Raw genomic sequence first — 21,837 nt, forward strand, 5'->3', positions numbered from 1 at the left:
TAATTAGAGACTAAATTATCTAAAATAAATACAAAGTTTGCTTTATCTACTCAGTACTGCATGCTTTTCTCAAATAGGAAAGAACAGGCAATTTTCAGATATACCATAGTATTCCACTCAAAATATTTAAACAAATTTCTCCCAAATAACACAGAAAGAATTGACTGAAGTAACCCCAAAATATATGTATATAGAGACACATTACTGAGAATACAGTAAAAAATTAGTTCAGTATAAATTTATACAATTCTTATGTCCTTCGAGGGAAAAAGAAAACCAAACCCACAAACCACAACTCCCTTTTCTCGAAAGAAATGCTATGTCCTTTTGTAAAAGGATAGAGAGGAACCTGGAGTTTACTTCTGTGCCCATATATATGCTTTGTTCCACTGGAGTAGTTTTGCTACGAGCACTTTCCTTATGCCAGTGGAAACAGGCAGTTTTGAATCAGACCAGGATCACCTTGTTCCTGATGATGGCAAACTGAAAATGCTTCAGAAGGTTCCTTCCTAGTGCTAGGAAGTCAATAGCTGTCTTCTGGTCTGAAGCAATGAGATTTTTATCCTTCCTGAATTTTTCCCTTTATAAAAAAATCGCAGATATTTAACATTAGGTCTTCTCTGCATGGTTCATTTGCAGCCCAGCACCTAATGACCTAAACATTGGCACAAAGTGGAGAGCAACCTGATCTATGAACATTTATTTAAGGTTAGCACTTTGTTAAAATAACAATCAATTTGAGTAGAAAGTAAGCATATACAGATTGGATTTACTGAGTATGTTAAGGGCTTGTCTGACTTTCACACATCAGCAACTTAGGAAGCCCCAAAATTTGCAAGAGAAGAGGAGAAAAATATACTTTCAGGCAGAAAGCCTGTAAAACAAGCATTATAACTCTGTGGAAAAAAAAGTGTGTGTGCTTTTTGTGGTCTGTCCTATACGTGCAAGACAAGATTCACCTGGGGAAGGAAGGGGTGGGGTGGGGGGGAAAGAATTGCAACCAAGACATTGCATTAATAGGGGACTTCCACAGATTTCTGGCTCATCTCCAGCAGTACAACGGCTCCCTGATTCTGGCAGATTTTGCTCATTGCTTTTGCGCATGTTTTTATTTTTGGCTTTGGCTTTCCTCTCCTCTGCAGCTCTTCCAAGTTACATGGGAGGAAGCACACAGCTGTGGTTCCTCAGGAACAGGACAGGAGACAGCGGCCTCTGCAAACACCTCTCCCCACCAACAGTTGTGATGCAGGCACGTACAAAGAGATTCAAGCTTCACTCTTGGCCACGCTGATTGTTTCCCCCAGACTTTGGAGAATTATAACCAGCAGCTTTAGGGCTGTGGTTGCAGTATGGATAAAGATAAATTTGTACAAAATTCAGAATAAAATCCAAAACTACAGCCCCCAGAAGGGCTGTTGCTCTAATGGGAGATAAAAACTCTGAACAGGAAGAAAGAACTACCTCTAGAGCCCTTGGGCAAAGACAGGGTGGCATATAACAGACTCTCCTGGGTACTCACCACCCTTTTGTCAACCTCCAATATGACCAGGGAGTCACTGCAATCTTGTTATCCCTGGCAGAACAATAGTTTTCTTAAGAGCAGCCTGGCCTAGTGTAAATGAGAGAAGTCATAAGGTTTCTGGAAAGGTATTTATTTTCTCCACAGGTAGGATTGCATCACTGAATGTGATAGTCTCTATTTAAGGTGATTAATAATATGTTATGTTGCTTGTTTTGAGCAAAGACTATAGGCCAACTCCTACTCTGGCTCAACTCCCATTGAAGTCAATTGTTTAGCCTGAAAAATGGATTACAGGATGTGGCTATAATTTATGCATACAGAAATGCAGAGGATTTTACTTTGGAAACAGTAATTTTTATTTATGTGCACTGCAGTAGTGCCTAGAACCAGAGATTCTTAGTGCAGGACAGTACCCAAATGCACAGGAAATACAGGCCTGGTCCATACCCCAAAGGGTCTTTGATCTAAGCAAAAGACAAGTGACAGCAAACAGATGGGGAGAGGGGCAGAAATGACAAGGTAACTGGGAGATAATTATGATCACTATGCAGTCACAGCACATCAGCTGCTTAACCACTATCATTTTTTTTAAGGTGTCACAGCAGAGGAGAGTTTTAAGGGAGGATGTGAAGAAGGGCAAGTGTAGTAGCTTGGCTGATTTTTACAGGAGTGGACCCTCACAGAAGGAAACAAAACAAGTACAGTTGAAGATTTAAGACATCAGGGATGAAATCTGTTGTGAACAGCGGATGCACATTGATCTGTCAGTACCTCATGGATGTGATAGGGACAAAAGGCCCCCAGGAAGAGCTTATGTGGGCCTTAAAACATCCATAGGATGCTTTTGGCTGCAAGAGAAAAGAAGGAGCTGATGAAAGGGTGCATGATACAATATTAACTTTGAAAATGCTCTCCTGCAGCAGTGTCAGAGTGAACGGACAAGGTCTGTGCCTGCCAAGGCTGAAGAAATTGGGTCTCAGTGCTGGGGTTCAAATGAATGTTTGAGTTGAGCTTGTCAAAATGTCAGACTGTAGAAATGAAGTACAAGAATCAGAAGGTTTTTCCTAGCAAGCATAGAGAGAAATATGTAGAAAGATATAATGTCTAGAAAGACATAATATCTAGGAAGAAACGGGCCTAGAACCTGAGATGATGGAGTTTAAACAGTGGTCACACCTTTAGTTTTTGTTTTGCAAGATGCTGCTGGCATGAAAGGGTCCCTGTACTTGAAAAGGGGAACACTTCTGAAACTGCTTATGTCTCGGTGCACGAGCAAAGAATATGGGAAATCAAGAAAAAGAGAAGACAAAGAGAATAAAAACTACTCTTGAAAGGTTTTATGGCTTTGGGGGGCTTTTTTTTTCTCCCCATAAAGTTATTAAGGTCATATTTCAATAAACAAACCAATAGAAACAAACAATTTCTTTCTGTCATGTATATATGCTCCATTTTTTGTGTGTCATTGTGGGAACTGAATAAGAGAAACTTATGTATGGAGCTGCTGCTCACACATACTCGTAGGAGTAACTTTTAGAGAACCTGAGCATTTGCAGCTCCAATCTTACCATGAGCAAAAATAGAAAGGACAGTATGCATGCTACTGCAAAGCAATTTTTATATTATAAATATGTTTAGGTGGTATCTAAATTACCACCAGAGCTCTGACCTTGATTACAAATGATCATAAAGTAAAGAATACTTTGAAGTGGCCCAAATTGTAGATCAAAATCCTTGTATATTCATCACTTTGACTAAGATCCAGCCAAGATTTTCTTGGCTAATAAAGACTGTAAATTAAATAGAAAACAGGCCCAGTAAAGAGAGGTCATGGCTGTTTTTTTAAATGCTTACAGTCCTTTAGGGCAGGATGTCTGTGCTGCTTTAATTGTTCAGAGTTTCACTTTCTGCCATGGGAGCTGCAAATGTGCAAGTCTCTGTCTCATAATGCTGCAATATAAACCTCCATTTAAACTTGATGGGTCCCTTCTCATTGGAGTTTTATTTTCCAGGCACTTTTGTGATGTGCTCTTTTATGAGCAGTGTGAATAAATACGATAGCAATATTACCTATGCAAATGGGCAGAACTAAAATGTCTAGGGTTAAGAAAAAACAAAAAAAACAACGAAAAAATTCTGCTTTAAAGCAGAATCAAACAACTAAAACATTAGCCACAGTTTTCTTTTCTTAAATAAGAATTTGTTCTAATCTTCCTGCCAGTCAGAATTTCTCTGCAGCACATACTAATTGTCCATGATCTGATGTTAAAATGTGAAAGTGAGCCTAATTTCAGTCTTACTTTGATTCTTCTTCAGTGTGTAGGTCAGGGACCACTCACTAAGAGCAGTCCTAACTTCTGGGAGGATCGGATGCTTTCCTGACCTACCTCCTCCCAGTCCACATGGAGATACAGGACAGACAACCTGTGAACAAGCTGTTTTAGCTGTGCTTGATAGTGTGCAAATAGACTTTTGTATTAGTACCTACTGATCTATTCTAGCAGGGGTATTATGAGCAGTGCTCTGTGGTCTCTAGTGAGCAGCCTTTAGTTGTTTGAGGACTGCTTCCAGTCAATCAAGTTTATAGAAAGCTTAGAACACCACCCAAAAGAAACATCTTTGGGGATCATGGCCTTAAAATACAGGACAAATTCCCACTTTTAGTCCTGCTTGAAAGTTGTGACCTACCCAGACTCTAAACAGTTTTTCTATATTTAAGTGATAAAATCATTATGACTCATCAGAGCAGGACATTGGATGGTCTCCGATTCTGTCATTTTGTTTGCCTGAAAAGGAGCCAAGAATTAAGATTTACAAAGCAGATTATGAATTTTGTACATCTCAGTGAAAAAACACGATTGTTAGAGAAAAGTGAGCTCTTGGCTGTGCATGACAGTCCTGCAAAGGGTACATATGGAAGGGGAGAAGACAGGAAAGCTTGACTCCATCCTTATTAATTCTAAATTAAAATTTCAATTGCGTTAAAATCACTTGACACTAAAGTGCAGCTTTCTCAGCCCAGAGATGAAGCCTTTACTATTTAGGGTATCACCATATTGTTTGGTAAAAGGCACTGTTTTGGGGAAGGATAATACAGCAGAATATAGACAATAGCCAGTACTTCACATTATAGCACAGGCTCTCTGTAAAATTCATGTTGCCCCTAATGATTTATTCCTATTTTAGTTGAGGGTTGGCCAGATTCTGTTTTTAGTTACACCACTGTAAATCTGGAGTAATAATATCAGAGTCCATTGAATTGATAAGGATTTTGTAATTTTGTTAAAAAAAGATGAAGTCACAAATGAGACATCTCCATACTCCCCATATTTTGCACAGTGCTTTTTCTTTGTCTTCATCCTTGCCACTTATTTTTTCTCAACCTCTGTACTTATTTTATTCCATTCTCTCCTATCCATTCCTATTGTTATTTTTTATGGGTTTGGGTGGGTGGTTAACTGGCATTATGAAGAAAAGCCACCCAGGAATATATCCACACACAGTACCAGCCAGAGTGCCATCTCCTTCTCTTGGTTATTTCAATGTCTCATTATAAAACGTGCTATATATTTATTATTTAAACAATTATAAACAGCAGAAAAAGAACACTGTGGTTTTTTCTCATGTTGTCAACTACTACAAAATCCTACAAACAGAGAAAAGGAGCAGTTAAATGAGTACCTTAACTCCTTGCTATTGAGAAGCTGTTACTATAACAAACAGCAGCAGGACTTTTAAATCAGACCTCTGGAACAAAGCATTCCAGTGTCATTTTTACATTAGTGATTGCAGTTGATGTCATTTTCACAAAACAAAATTATAACCAAAATGGATATTTCAGGTCAAAGTGCCACAAAGAGTATATAGATACATTTCCATCAATAAATCTGCCCTCTTCCTGCCCTGACATAAGTGTTCAACCCCTTGTGATTGACGTTTTTACCACTAAATTATACTATGTCTGCTTCTAGAAGAAATGTCTCCATTACAAAATTAGCTAACCATCAACATAACATAAAATAACTTCAACATGGTGTCATTTCACAAGAATATTGATTCTCACAGACTTACTGGATTAAATCCTGGTTTCCCATAAAAGGAGCAGCCATTATGTCTTCGGCAGACAGAAAAATATATATTGTGGAAAGATGTATGTTGGGGTGATTAAAACTTCATTGCTGAGCTCAGAAGCATAAGATTTTGTCCTTTGGCAATCTGAAATAAAGAAAATAGACGAAATATTAGTTTGAATTATACGTAAGAATAAGGGTAAAAACCAGCTACAAATCTATCATTTTATTTTCCTCTTCTGGAAGATACTTTTGAGTATTGGTTCCATAGGAAAAGTCATCAGTTATTCCAGATTGACTACTGAATCTTCCAAAATCTTTTCAAGACCTTGTGCAGGTAACTTTTCCTTCATTTTTCTCACTTTTAGTGCTAATAGAATTCCTCATACCTCACAGGATGTTATGACTAATATCTGAAAGGACTTTGAAGCTATTTAAGAGCAATCACAATATGAGCTCGTAGTTTCTTCGTATATCAAAGCTGTAGAAAGAAAAACTAATTGGAGAACAGATTTTTTTGCATGACCCTCTCTACTTCATTTTCATAGAGTTGCCCTATATTTTGCATTGAAATAATAATGGGCTAAACCCATTCTGGGCACAACTTTGTGATTTGAGCGAAATTATATTGGGGATAAATTTGGCCCAGTTCTTTCTGACCACTTGCACATCAGAGAATTACCTAAAGGAGAAAACACCACTTCTATGACCACAATTCACTTCTGGTACACTTTTGTGTTTCAGCCTGATTTTTTCAAATACAAGTGAAAAACAGTGCCTTCATTAAGCAAGGCCAGTGTAAATTGTTGTATACAATGTACTATCCTTAAGGCTCTAATCTGAGGGCTGGTGGCATGCTCAGAGAGCAGGGGTAAGGTGAACAGCTGCCAGATTTCTCACTTTCAGTCAACTACTTTTCATGTCTGTTCATCAAATAAGAGTCTTTAAAATCCAGTTGGTGCTGCACTCCCTTGTAGAGAAGAACTGGGTACCATCCTAGTTCCCAGAAGACTGGCAGTGACAAGGTGTAAAAGACGTAGGGGAAGCATGAGATTCCTGGGGAGGATTGCAATTACAATGTAATTGCATGATAGGCTTGTATCCCTTGAAAAGCACCATCCCTCAACCACAGCCTGTTTGTGAAGGCAGGGGGACAAGTGGGGCTCTGCTCCCTTATTCTGGCTCTGTGTGGCAGGAAAAAAAGAACATTTTCACCTTGGGAGAATGATAGTGTGCAGCTGCCTGCTAGTGAAGGATAGTCTGTCACCATTCATCCCTGCCCATTAAGGCTCGAAGAGGACAATGTTACTAGTCTCTGCCCATTCAATCCTTTTTTGTTGGCACATTACTATTTTATCATTTTGATCTTCTCTCTACTGAAGATAAAAGACACCATGGGCGGGATTCATGAATGACTACTGTTATTTATCGACCCAGGACTTTTTGAACATTTTTTTCCCCTCTGATTCATGAACCACTTTTCCATATTCGAAAAGCAGTTCATAAATCGTTCAGCACCAGCAGAAATTAATAATAATGAATTCATTTACATAAAAGGACTCATCCTGCCAGTTGCTGATAATGTTTGAAGCCAGAACCTTGTCAGCAAACGGGATTTTTGCTGGCAGTGCAGGAAATAATCTTTTGTTTATAAATTAATTAAAACATACTTTTCCTCTGCTTTTAGAGCTCCAATAGGGACAGTGGACAACACCTTATGCTTTCTTTTTTTTTTTTTGTATTTGTTCAAACAAAATGGTACTGCCCAAAACGGAAAGAGGGATATTTGGTAGCGTTAAAAGCCATAGTTTTGAGAGAAAGGAACATGTTTTGATTAAATTTTTTGACTGAGGATTTTTTCTAAAGGCATTGGCAGCTGCATTTCACAGGGGGTGGCTTGAAAATACTCTTTCCTGCGGATCTGTGTGTGTTCACTCTCTCCCTCCCCAAGTTTCATCCTGATTTTCAAATTCAAGTGAACTTAAAATCTCAACAAGAACCTCCCACGTTTCCTCTGGACTCAAACCCACGAGTTTCACATGATTCCGATGCAAAGCCATCTGTAATCAGTCTCAGGTTTACTTTTGGAAAGGAGGGGTGACCCTGAGTGAACACTTCCATAATGCCAGTCAAGGGGTTGAATCTGTGAACGGAAGTTTAATGCCACACATCACCACACGTGTGCTGGATGTGTGTGTTTCGTTATGTCTGAATGCCAGTAACTAGTCACCCTTCCCCAAGATTTACATAATTTACCCTAATGGAACTCCCACTGGACCTACACTGCTGTAAGAGAATGAGGGTTTTGAAGCATAAGGGTATGGTTTCAAACACACTAAAGCCAAACTAAGTTGCAGGCTGTTGCAGTGGAGAGACACTTGCTCCCCCTCACCCAAACCTCGTGGTCCTGTCATGCAGTGGGACAAATTTGAAAGAAAAATAACATGTATAAGCCCTCCCCATACATTTTCCTTTGGATCGTCAGCTTGGCAGGGTCATTACCACACACCCCTCACCTCAGCTCTTTCCTGGCTGGCCTTGGACTACTCCAGGTGACTCTGTGCAGCCAGGGAGTTTCTGTAGCTCTTGTCAAGCATCTCCCCATGTGCTGTTCATGGAGACTACAACAAAGTTCAGTTTCCACTCCAGAGCCCAAGCCCACAAACTGTGCACGTCAACAGCCAATACTGACATATTTTAAGTTGCTTTTTGCATTCAGGCCCAGCTCTTTCCAGAAAAAGCTAGGAAAGACCCATGCATACTGCTTTTTTAAGAAACACAGGAGAGAACTTGAGAGATTTGCAAGGAGGGAAATGAAATAGCCATATGAACATTATACACAGACAAAAAAAAGTCTAATTATCTCTTAGTATTTTGAAAAGAGCAAAACACTTGAATGTCAAGTATCATTGGAAGCGAGTGGAAATACTTCTTAGCTTGTTTATTTATGTACAGCACCATTATTAGAAATTGGGATATGGGATATGATTTGCTGGTTTATTCAAGTTCTTAGTGCTGGAATTTGTCATTCAGTATTCTGATTTTTATTTGTATTTAAGCTTTTGTTTGGCAAACACAGAACAGAATGTTATCACAAAGAAAGACTAGAAGTTGGAAATGTGTATTATTAGTCTGATCTGCATCACATGTATGGATATGGCTTCAATAGAAAAGCCACTTTTAAAAACAACAACAAAAGGCCTGAATTGTCTGTTCCTACTTTTGCTCTTAATTGGTGACATCTGGGTTTGTTGGGATTGAATGAAACTTTTATTTTGTGTTTTTGAGGAGGAAGAGTTGGCTGACTAGTTGTCTTTATATGGTTTAATTTCCTCTCATGTCCCCTTCTCTTTCATTTTACTGTTTGAAGACTTCTAAGGTAAATAATAAGGGAGCCAAAAGAGTTCTCCAGGCAGTTCACTGGACTGTTCTGAGCTGTACCACTCACCTGCAGCACAAACCTGGGCAGCTCATTTCAACTTTATGTCTTCATCTGTAGAACAGAGTTAATAATTCAACTTAGAAAACTTTGAGTTGCATTCACCAAAATCGTTATATAAATGCAATATATTATATTATATTATTATTCAGATCACTTTTGTTATTTAAGCTTCTATGTAACAAGTGACATGTTACTTCTCCAGTCAGCTTGAGATAAGTTTGGGTAATTATTGATATCACCAGTTATTGCCAGCTTATACCTCTGTGTGACCAGAACCAGCTATCACAGGGCTGTCATGGCTGTATTTGTTACAACATTTGATCCTTCACTTTAGCAACCTTTTTAATAGATCGTGCTAAAAGAAGGGGATGTTAAATGGAGACTATTTGGATGTGGAGCAGAAAACAGAAAGTGGAATCAAGCTGCTCGGATCTGAGGGAGAGGGGAAAGTTCCATCTGTGGCAGTAAAATGACATGCTAAGCAGACTGAAAGCAACATTCATAATGTTGGGAGCCCACTTTCCTCAGTGCATAAATTTGAGACAATGAAAATGTAATGAATAAAGCATTTAGAGAGGTGATTGTGACAAGGACGGGAGGGGGGAGGGGTGCTGGATCATACTGCCAACCACTTCAAGTGAAACTGTTTACTACTGGAGAGGAGACACCAAACTGGGAAATAATTTAGGCTTAAGGTTCCTCAAAATACATTCTTGTCCAAGCAAGCAAACTGTCAGGCTGAGGCTGCAAACAGAATCAGGTGGTTTCAGGGACTCTGTAAGACCCTGATTCCTCATAACATAAGGCTGCATGAGAAGGATCTTTAGCAATATGCAAAAGGTCTGAGATATTGCACACGAGACAGGCTTTTGAAAACATCCTACTGCAAGTAACAGTGAAGTATAAAAGTGTACCAGCCCTGAACAAATGCCTGTTGGGAGCTGCAAAGAGCCGCTAAGTCTTGATCCCTGTAGGAGCTGCAGATGTTGCTGGAAGCCACTACAAACAAGAAGCCAAGTCTGTAGCCGGAGCTGCTCAGCACCTCTGAGGATTTGGCCTTCGATTTGAGCAGCCCACAGACCCCAAAGCCCAATCCTAGGAGGCTTCTGAATAAGCTTTGGCGAGGGGGAAAGTCTGAGGCAAGCTTTCAACCTTCTCAATTAGTTTTAGTAAGGATTTTCAAAGTTATCTTCAAGAGGAAAAGGGCTAGAAAAGTAACTTGCTTAAAGGAAATCTGAAAATCTGTGTTCTGTTCCTGTCCTCTCCAAACACAGCAACAGAGTTTTCAAGGATGGGCCAGGTCACAAAGGCAAATTGGAGAAGAAAGATATAAGAAAGGCAGATGATTTATTATCAGAATCAATATGAAAATGCAATCACGGCAAATGATTCTGTTACTCATTTTCACACTTCTGCAAAAATCTGCATGTTTTCCAGTCACCAAAGAATCCAAAGATTTTAAAACATCAAATAAACTTTTAGTAAAGTGTTTGCTTAAACACAGCAGATTCTACCAAGCAGTGTAAGTTTTAAATACTGTAGGCACCTAAATCAAATGGCAAGTTTTAAAAAGTAATTTTTAGGTTTTTTCTGTTTTGGTTTTTGTTTGTTTGTTTGTTTTTTTGGTTTTTGGTTTTTTGTTGTTTTTTTTTTTTTTTTTTTTTTTAGTTTGCTTAATACACTGGAGAGCATTACCAGGAGATGACAAATGTCTTACCACTAGTTTTGAAGAAGTCCCTATCCTCTTTTTTCACAAGGGTCTGAAGCTGTAGTAGAAATATAACTTTCATTCAGTATATGCACTGCTCCAAACTTTGACAGATCATCAACTGGATTTCCCAAAATTCTGAGATCAGAAAAAAACCCCAAGAAACAAGAACTTGAAATCCCCAGCACACTTGGGTTCTTTATATTCACGTGATGACTTCTGAATGTTGAGGGATTAAGTCTTAAGGTATATTTCTGGGATCACACTTTCAAGCTTCCTACATAATCATGAGACCTAGAAAGTTTCGTTTTACCTTTAAAAAATTTCATTTTGCATTTTCAGGAGCTGAGGGTTTAAATAAAGCATCAAATACCTCGAAGTTCATGATAAAATTGTAAGAAGTGGCAGTGCTGCCTGATAACAAGCAAAACTCTGTTCAGAGCTAGTAGAAGAGGAGGAGGGATAAAGTCCTGTACAAGACAGCAGAAGGTTTTGAAATGTTACTAGTTTGGAAAGGCTGCATTTTTCCATTAGGTTTGCACTGTTGTGAGTGACTATCTCAGCTTTCAGGTGCCAAGGCGAGAGTTTTTTATGGGCCTCTCTGAGACTAAATTACTCACTAGCAATTTCAGTCCATTCCCACTTTTTCAGACTGTATTTCTCTTTTGCATCTGATTATTTTATTTCTTTCTCTGTCTGACCCTTCCACTGAAGTTTCTTTTAAATAGGAAATTCCTCTTCCCTCCTTTCTTCCCTCTGGTCTGGTGTGCTACTGAGCTACCAAGGGGTGCCAGCACAGGTCCTGCTCCTGCAGAGCACAGGCTTTCCCACCTGGCAGGCAGACATGGGAAGCCAGACTGTGCTGGCAGGGGGATGCTGCCCTGCCCAGAGTGCTGGCATTTGCTGTTATCCACCAGGGCATGGGACGTCCTCTGATGAGGGAGTTTTCCTCAGGAGCCAGTCAGGTGCTGTGGTGTTTCCCAGTGAGCTGGAAGGAAGGATCCTTTTTTTGTCACCCACCTCTTACTGGAGAAAGCAAAGAGAGCTCATCTATCCAACCCCTGCTTCCATCAGTAAAATAAGTCTTCTCTCTGTGAGGAAAGGAAAGGCACAAACATCTCAGTATGAGCATGGCTGGTGACTTGCTCTAATGCCACTGTAAATTAGCTGTACTTGAAGCAGGACAGGAAGCCATGAAAACGTGGCAGAAATGGTGAGCTGGAAGGATCATCTAGACCAAGGCTTCCCAAATATTTTTTACCTGGTAGATTAATATCAACTCTCAAAATTTTTCATGTATTACCAAACACCAAATTTCTCACCGTGTCAAAGGGACCATTATTGGTAAGGACCTTCTCTCTGTTCAACCACTTGCATAGTGGGAGGATCTCACCTCTACTCCTCACTAAGACAGATGTTATTGAACCTGTTCTTAAAATCTCTTTGGGATGAGACAACATAATTACTTTCTAGGGAGCTACTTCCAGTGCTTCACAGAAGGAAACTCTTCCTGAATTTTTCACAGGATATCCTCTCTGTTTTCCCTAGCAGACATGGAAGAAAATGGAAGGCAGTTCTATCTTCTAAGACCTCCTTCCTCCTTTTTGCTTCTCCATTCAGCTCCAAGCACTGTCATGCAACAGACATAGAGAGGTACTCCAATCTATCTAGACAGAAAGTTTCTCTCAAGCATTTCTCTCAGGAAACAACTACAAATAGCATAAGAAATAGAAATAATGATGTAAATCAACTGGAATATTTAATTTCAGTCAGAAGGGAGGCATCTGTGGGTTTGACTAATTATTTTATAAGCCCTTTCAAATACAAGAAGGGTTACATAGTAAATGGTGGATGTATTTGTTTTACATAAATGCACGTAGTTTTTTATTTGGTATTTTCAATAGGTGTTTTGGAGATGTGATTATATGATAACCAGCTCTAAGATTTTACATATTTATGTAATTCTTACCTAATTTAGATATCTAGAAAAGACATAGAAATTGCTTTCTACTTTTAAAGGTCACAAGTATTACAGTTTTAACCCCCTTGCTACAAAGATAGAAAGCATATGGTACATGTCTTAATGGGATGTTTTTAAAAACTTGAGATATTTAAGAAAATACACAGGCATTCATTTGATGTCTTGTTTCCAGCTGTGTCATAGAAGTGAGAAATAGAAATGGACACAAATTTTAAGATGAGAGGTGGCTGCTGAGGCTATCAGTGACCTCAGTTTCACTATTGGGTATGGCTCAAGATTGCTGCCAGACCAAATATAGAGGTAATTCCACTTGTGCTCAAAATCCAGTCCTACCTCAGGCAACCACAGTTCTATCACACTTTTTAGATTTCTGAAGACATATGAACACTGATCAAAGTACTCACTATATATATCAAATTATAATAATCACAATCACTTCATTAGACTAAGAAAGTTAGAATCACTTATTTAGGTAGCAAAAGCTTTAATTGTAGGATTATGAAAACCTGGGATGCAATAAAATATAGTATACAATGCAATAAAATTTAGCAAAAATTGTAACTACTTTAACTCATATAATACCAGGCTGCTCAAGAAATGCGAAGGGACATCTACGTCCTAATCTGCTTTCATTTACAAGTTCATTTTGGAAATGTTGAAGAATCTGCACCTAGCAGAAAATTGCTCACTCACTGAAACCAGCTATTTTTAAGATTTTATTTAAGGGAGATAATGAATAAGACTAAATTGATGCCAGGCATGAAGTAATTTTAACCAATACATTCAAAGTCTATCATACAAAATATTGAAAAATTATATGTAGAGTAATCTCAAGTAATGAGATATTAAAATTCCTTCAAACCTAGAAACTCTTCTATTCATTCTGTTCTTCTTCTTTCAACCTCACTGTGGGAGGCTCCATCTCTGACATCTTTATATATGATGTTCTCATTTCAAAATGCCACTGAACCTTCAAATGAACACTTGCCTATGATCTTTGAATACAAAAAACCTTAAATCAAGGTTTTTATATTTTAGTGCACTCAGCCATAATATGCAGTGAAAGAATTTTGGTATTTAGTCTAGGTCTTATTTCAGAAGAAAGGAAAAGATGACTCTCAAAATGAAAACAATAGTTCAGTAGGATGAAATAGCAGCAGTACCAGATAATTTCTAGACAGGATATTTTAAACATATATTGAAAAGAAAGGGAAATGAAAAAACCTATACAAAGTTAAATTTGGAGCAAAATACAGTATTTCCCTATAAGAATTGCTACACATTGCCTCTTAAGAATGAAAGTAAAATGAAGCAGGGTGAGCAGTGTTTGTGCAGTATTTGTAGGTGGGCACCTACTCCCAGAGTTAGCGGGGACAGGACTTGCATGAAGAGCTTTGAAGGTCTCCCCATTTGTGGACATTAGGGGAAAGCAGGCAAGGACAGCCTGATGTTCTGTGGTGGACACAGGGTTATCATGGACACATTTCTCTTACATGCTTTCAACCAACTCCTTTTTTCTCATTGGGCTATAGAGGTTCTATAATTATAAACACGTTCTGAGGCCATTTGTTAGAACAGGCCACCTTCAATACTGCCCTTCATTAATCACCTGTAGGCACACAATTTAATATGATAAACAAACTAAACCAGCTAAGTAACTTGATGGAATAATGCTGATCCGCTACTGAAGTCTCAAGTCAAGTTTGTATTTTCTTTTTTTGATATTGCCTCTTAAAAGTGTTGATTTTATACATAGTTGTCTCTCACTGCTTTGCTTTATTTTTGCTATTCAAATGAAAATGATGGGGAATATATTTTATTCCTCCAATGGATAGTCAAGCTTAGCACCAAGCCTTTTTTCCCTTTCACTGTTTGCAGAATTACCCACAAAAGCTCAAGTTGTACTTTTAACAGATTTGTCCTACACTATCCGTTTCCAGCTTTCTAATGCCCATCAGAATTTACTGTTTTCCAGGGGATCAATGCATCAGATACGGAACTGTGAGTTTTCAGTAACCTCTCACAGGCTGTTGTAAGCAGCAGCATTAGTGAGTGTCACTGCTCTTTTCTATGCTTGGGATAGGTGTCCACCAGGCATTTCTTCTGGAAGCTTTCACTGGCTTTGAGTGTCAGCCTGGTTGAAGCAGAAGGTGGTTACATTGCTGTGTAAAAGGTACAATGACTCAAAATCTGATTGTTTCTGCCTTTCAGGCAACAGGATATCAACAGGATAGCTGCCTGAACTGCAGTAGTATGAAATCAAGCTCTCTGTACTTAAATAACCTTCAAAACCATAAAGAAGTTAAAGCTTATCTACACAAAAATGTTAAAGCTTAACTGGAGGCAGAAACAACAAAAACACAGGTACCTCCTCCTTCTGACAGATCCTAAGTTCTGTAACTGATGAGAACAATATTAGGATTTTTTCACCTTAACTAGGTGAGTGTGACTGGGCAACCCTGGGAAGCAGAAGGATGCACACCCTGAACATTTTACATGCACACATTAAACTTCCAGATGTTAGTAGTGCCAAGGCAGCCAGAGGAAGAATCCTTACTGGCTGCAGTTCCTGGTGGCACAGCCAGGACTGAGCACTCCATCCAGTGCAGCTGCTGCCCTGTGTGTGGTGGGATGCACTGCTCACATCCCTCCCCTCTGCTACTGGATGTTGCTGGCAAAGCTCAGCAGCTCCCTGTGACTGCACAAGCTGCTGGAACAGCTCCAGCGCTCTGGAGAAAAGTGAACACCTGAAAACAGCTCTGCTGATGAAAATAAAAAGAAGATGAACAAAAGAGCACAGCAACACTTAGAACAGCCCTGCTACAGATTTTAATTTTCAGTATTTAAATCCAGCCTGCAGAATGGTGTTACATCATGACAGTTGAACAAGTCAGCATTTGAGGTCCACTAGACTAAAGACACGATAACTCACTATCCTTACTTTGGAATTATTCAGATTCTCTGACCTCAGCAGATGTAATGAATGTTAATGCATTTGCATTCTGATATTTCAGGAGGAGATGCAATAGATGAAGAAAGAAATCAGAAAGAGGTGAAACGAGGCTCACATCTGGAGTACCAAATTTTTTTCATGTGGTAAATCACTTTTTGCCATTTTCAAATTAGTCTGAGAGGAAAGCTAAAAGTTAAAACAGTTACTCCGTTTCACTGAAAGAGGATATTATCATCATGTCAGCCAGGTATAAAGACAGATGTAAAAGCTCTTAGAGGATTATTGTGAATGTGAAGATACAACAGAAAGGTATAGCTGTGGAAATAAATAAATGAATCTTTCATGATCATTCAGAGCCACTAAATAAAATTGATTATTATGATCAGAAAATTATAAAACATTTTCAAGTAATAAAAATGCTTGGAAAAATGTGTAAGCACCTACAAGTTAAGATATAATTCAACTGAATTTTACTTAAATATCCAGATATGAAAGTAAAAATTGTACACAAATTATCTTTCTTGAAGAGATTTTAATGCTTCTTGACCATAGATACTTGGCTAAAACACTGCAAAAGATGTTAATTAAATGGCTTTGGGATTTTTTGCACTTAGAAGAATGCAACATCCCACACAAGCAAGTTCTACAGCAACAACTGTACAAAAATCTTCTAACCTCAACATTTACTATACAGGTTGAGAGTGAATTTTCTGTGTGTTTCAGCAAAGGTTCAGTAAGTTCAGTGGTCCATATTTTAAAACTGTACATATTTTAGAGGCCTTGTAATTATTTCTACAGCTACCAAATTTTTCAGGAAGACATTCAAAACTGATTAAATACTTCTAAGTGCATGAAACATTAAGAAAAGCAACTAAATATACGGCTATTTAAAATATCTACTCCTTTCTATGAGTCCAAGCAAACATATGGGGGTATATAAGTACTGTTTTGTCATTTGTTTGTGATGTTGACTGCCCAGCAACGTATATGGAAGTGATGAGGTTAAAAACTTTCCCTGGAGTAACAGAGGAAACCTTTTCTTCCCCAAAGGTATTGCCTCAGCTGCCAGGAAAAGAGACAAGTTCCTCCAGGTGAGGATGGAGGTGGCTTGATTGAGGTAGTCCAGCAATGAGGAATTCTGCTGGGATCAATTAGGGTGACCCAGATATGAAAGTAAGGAGAATGCATTTGCTCCTTTATTGTTCCTGGTTTTCCACTCTTGACTCCAAGCTGTGGGTTGCAGAACTGACTCTTGAGGAGCACAATGAGGCTGATCTGTTGTTATCAGTTTGTGTGTGGAGCACCTTGAGAAATTAATATCTCTGTAAGCAACAAAACCTCCCTACTTTTAGAGCTGCACAACAAAAAATATAAACCTCATCTCTTAATGTACTTCCCCTTCCTCTCTACTACACTCCCTCTTATTTTAATCTTTAGACCCAGATCTGACAATGGGATAATCAACCATTCATCACAGGATGCAGAGCTAGAAATGTCCTCTCTGAAGTCACTGGCTTCTAGAACAGTTTCATGAAGAAAAATAATCTAGGATGTTTCTTAACTTACAGTATATTTTTCATTATTTTTAGAAATACTATCAAAAAATTAAAATATACACTCTGTGTTAACAACAGAAAAATTACCATGCTTAATATGTGTCAGGTTTTCAACACTGCTTTGACAGAAGGAAACGTCAAGCTTCCAAGTCTAGAATTAAACACCTCAAGAAAGCTATAAAGTGAAAAATGGGGATCACAAGACCCAGGCTCACTTCAGTACAGTAGTGAGTGGTTTGGGGTTTTGGTTCTCCTCCTCTGCCCCAGGACTGCAATGGTCTGAGCAGCACACCATGCGCTGAAGGCTTCCTGCAGTGCACTCCAGCTTTCTGAGTAGAGGACAGTTGTAATTTGAAACAGTCTTTTTGTCCAATGTCAAACCCCAAAACATTTAGAATAGGAAAATAGAGGGGGAACACAGTGTCCCACCCAGCAAAACTCACTGTAGAATGTTTCCTTTAGTAGTACCATATTCACATTTCTTCCTTTCAAGTCAATCTCTTTGCACCTTTAATTTGAATGAAAGATAGTCAGGGATTAAAATTACTATTGCCTGATTCTTCTACCTTCCATTATATAATCAGGTACAAGTAAAATCCCTGAGGCAGAACAAAGCTTTATTGACTGGAAGCAGACACAAACCTGTCCTATTATAATTAGGGAGAGTTTTGAATTGGTTTCAAGGGACTGTCAGAAATAGACCTCAGAAAGAATGCAAGAAATATCTTGTCTTTTGCAGATCCTCCAAAGCTATATGCTCTTAGAGCACACAAGAACATGTTCCAGTTCAGAAGAGCAGAAAACCCACAAAAAATATGAAACTGCTTTACCAGTTTCATACCAGAAACCTCCTTTTACAGAGGAAACCCACTGTACACAAAGATACAAACTTTCCAGAGAAAGGAGTGTATGGGGGGAAACCCCAAGAAGAAAAAAAAAAAAGAGTAAAAGAAAAAACATCATTCTGGTTAAACAAACAAACAAACACTAAGAGAAAAAGGCCTCTCTTGGTTCTGGAAAAAAAAAAAAAAACAAAAACAAAACCAAACAACAACAAACCCAACAAAATCCAAGCCAGAATAAAATTCCCCCTTTTTTCTTCTTTTTTTTCTGAAAAATGAAATCTGCTCTAACAATATACCTGCCCATAGTTTCATGGCTGCCTCACAGCTCATAAATTAAGCAAGTTCTAACCTGAGCACACTTAATGCTGAAAGAGGCACAATGTTTGATTCTGTAGGCTCTATTCATCCTGTGATCTATGGAGGTGTTAAAATACCTTATGTTTGAGGAAAATTAACCAAAGAAGAATGGAACAAGACTCATGCCTTTGAGGTCCCTCTGGCATTACTTCTAACAGGACATGTGTAAACACTGCTGTTCTGGACAAATTTCAAATGGAAAGCAGAGGTAATAAAGAAAATCAAAGTACTAGTATAAGTTAGAAAAATTACTATTTCCACCCCCTTTTAAAGGTTTTAGACTTGCACTGGTGCAACTACCTTCCGCCAAAAACATTGCCTCTAAACAGACCATGCGCAGAGCTCTCCAGTAACCTGGAAACACACAGTGCTTACAGTGCAATTTTCACTAGTTGGGCTTTTTTTAAGAATCCACATGTACTGCATTTCCATGGGGTTGTTTTAGTTTATTTCCATCCGAGCTGAGGGCTTTTTAAGTAGCAGACAGGACTGCTTTACAGAATTCTTATTTCTCGGTGCTTAGCATTCCTCTACAGACAAAGAGCACTTAATGACTCCTCCAGCAACGCAGTGAATTGATAAAAAAGGGCTATTGTAATCATCACTTCCACAGTAGCCATTACAGTGGCATATTTATATTGTAAGACATGGTGGGATACAGTTTCCTGTACACTCAGCTCTGCAAAGCAGGAGGGGAAGGTGGTCTGGAAAGTAGCAACACAACAACACTGAACATGTGAAATGTCTCTTTATGCATTCCCGTGGTAATGTGTCCGTCTGAGACAACACTGCTGCCATTGTACAACATGAAAAAATGATGTCCATTTCCATCAAAGAACAGCAAAAAAAGAAAGGGTTTTATTGTGGTTAGCCTGAGTTCAAAGCTTGGGGTAACGCACTTATGGATGAACAGAATAAACACTTACACTTAGACTTACTGTATATAGCTTAACGAACACATATGAAGATCATATAAATAATTCACATTACTCAAGAGGTGGTGAGTTGAACAAGTCCCTTCTGGTTAAACTTATTTAAAGATAAGGTGAAGTTAAGTGAGTGATGGCACAGTTACAGAGGCCACAGTCCAAGGGGAATTTGGACAGTCTAAGTTACACTACCAGAGTGATTTGTGCAGAATTATGTCAACTTACAGATCTTTAGACCTTATGGGAAAAGGAAATGTCTGATCTCTAAAAGAAGTGATACAAGATGAGTATTTTACAAAGTACAATTATGCTTTGCTCAATAAACTATTTTCATGAAATAAAACTGGACATCAGCAAAGCATAAAAGGAAACATTACAGTACAGCTGAAGAGCAAGTTCAATGGCAACAAGGAAACTCTATAATAATAAATACTTGAAACAAAAAGCCACACTAAAGTAGATATAATCCTTTTCAGTCAAGTGCTATCAAGTCTTTCTTCTGCAATACCTTAGGAGTATGTAATGGATCTATCCTGTATCTGTCTAGTATTATATTTTAAGCATTTAGATGAAATTGTAAATGTAGAAGGCATTTGTAGAGTAACTATTATATGACTGAAGCTATTGAGTTATTTTTGGCTGACTATTAGCCCCAACCATCAAATTCGTGAATTAATCTGTAATGGAGATTTTTGCTCTGGTACAGAAATAACATCAACAAACTAGGTAGCATTTCATCTGTTACTATTACGATAAGCCTCCAGTATTCTTCATGTTCGAAGGGTAGCATTATAAGGACAATCTGTCTCTCTTTTATTATATAAATATATTAGACATACTTAGGCTTGATAATTATAAGCAGTATTCTGAGCTCCAAATTCATTGTTGCAATATTACTGAAGATTCTATAATTTAGAAGCAATAAAATTCAATCAGCTTTTCACAATAAAATTTACAAAGCAAAATAATCTCTCTTTTCAGTGCCTTCTAAACACCCTTGTTTTGAATGGTCAAAATGCTAAGAGCATTCCAGTTCAGTAGCTCTGCTTCAGAAACATGTATAACAGTTAACAATAATGACAAATAGATATAGAAAATAAGCAACAATCCTTGCTGCACTGAACTTTGCAATTTAACACTTAGTTTATATTTAATTAATTCAGAAAGTGAAGAACTTCAAAACTGGCTTTGAACAGGCTGTTTGTTAAAAAAAATAGAACATTTATGTTTTCACTGTTGTTTTTTCAAATGTGATGTGACAAAGTGAAAAAGCTGCATGAAAGTGTGGTTCTTTGTGTGATGGAAGTGGGATGCACCTACTAGTCTCACATCATCAAAGAAACAGACATATATCTATAATTTATGCTTTGCTTTAAGCTTCCGCTGATCCGATGTGGCTTTTTCAGACAACACAGGCAGCCCTGGCACAGCCTGTCAATCATCTGGGCATGCTCAAATTGTAGACCATTAGTAGGAGAGACAGCAAAGTTTCTTTAATGACGCTTTTTTATGTGGTGTGTTGGCAGTGAAACAGAGAAGAATTGACTTGATCAATGCATTAGTCTAATCATGGGGTTCCTGCTCTTAATTTCTTTTGTCGGTAATTTCCATACTCAAGCAGCATTCAGGATACTTGTAAAGACACACTTAGAGCACTGCATGATGTATGCAGTCACCTATAAAGCATGTCTTGGATACAGCTCTGTAGGAAACAAGGAAGAAGGATAGGGGGCCAGTCAGATTTTTCTTTGAGCTACTTTTCATGTTGTGAGAATTACAGTACCTTACTCAAAAAGAGGACATTTCCATCTTTTATATATTACATTCCTCCCCAAAAAAGCCCGTAGCTTCCAAAACAAGAAAAAAAGCACACCAGATGACAGCATGTTTGATTCTCACAGACTGCAAAGTACTGTGTCTCAAACTGAAGTACAAAAATATTTCTATTTGTCTATTAACATACAGAAATAGTGTCTAATGAAGAAGTTAAACAGCAACATTTTAAAGTGTCTATTTTTAAGGTATTAGACCTTTGTCTGATACCTACAGGGCTCTGATTGTGGTTTCAGTTCAAATTATTAGGATTTCTTCAAAATTTATCTAGTCCATCTATGGAATTCTAAACAAAAGCAGACTTGAAAATTCTGTCATTATCCAAACATTGCTCAGGAAAATCAGAATCAAGGCATACTTAAAGCAAGAAGTTACTCTGGTTTCATTAATTTCCAGCACATAACTGATAAAAGGCACTGAGTTTAACTGAGAATGTTTTGTCAATGTTCCCCACCAAAAGGTTTTAGTTACTGAATAAAATGCTCAATGAATTCAATTTTTCTGTATTAGAAACTCTGCAGGATACTATGAGGTGTTTTTAGATTTGCCTTGGAAAAAAATGATCATAAGAAATTTTAGCATTATGAAAACGGTCAAATTATCTCTAATTATAATCTGGAGAAAATTATAGAACTTTTCCAGCA

At 38.1% G+C, this 21,837-nt stretch overlaps 1 long non-coding RNA gene across 4 annotated transcripts in view; it reads right to left on the minus strand.

Annotated features, from left to right (window-relative positions):
• Positions 1-3,701: 3,701 nt before the first annotated feature.
• Positions 3,702-21,837, minus strand: part of LOC135422192 (uncharacterized) — an 89,687-nt gene continuing 71,551 nt past the window's right edge. For all 4 annotated transcript variants that reach the window (XR_010434361.1, XR_010434362.1, XR_010434365.1 and 1 more), the window contains 5 exons: positions 11,760-11,830; positions 9,038-9,082; positions 5,591-5,734; positions 5,201-5,266; positions 3,702-4,305 (listed from right to left, as the gene is read on the minus strand). This is a non-coding gene — a long non-coding RNA (uncharacterized LOC135422192). The remainder of the gene's footprint in view (positions 4,306-5,200; positions 5,267-5,590; positions 5,735-9,037; positions 9,083-11,759; positions 11,831-21,837) is intronic.

The sequence above is a fragment of the Pseudopipra pipra genome, chromosome 14, assembly GCF_036250125.1.
Source record: "Pseudopipra pipra isolate bDixPip1 chromosome 14, bDixPip1.hap1, whole genome shotgun sequence".
Taxonomy (NCBI): domain Eukaryota; kingdom Metazoa; phylum Chordata; class Aves; order Passeriformes; family Pipridae; genus Pseudopipra; species Pseudopipra pipra.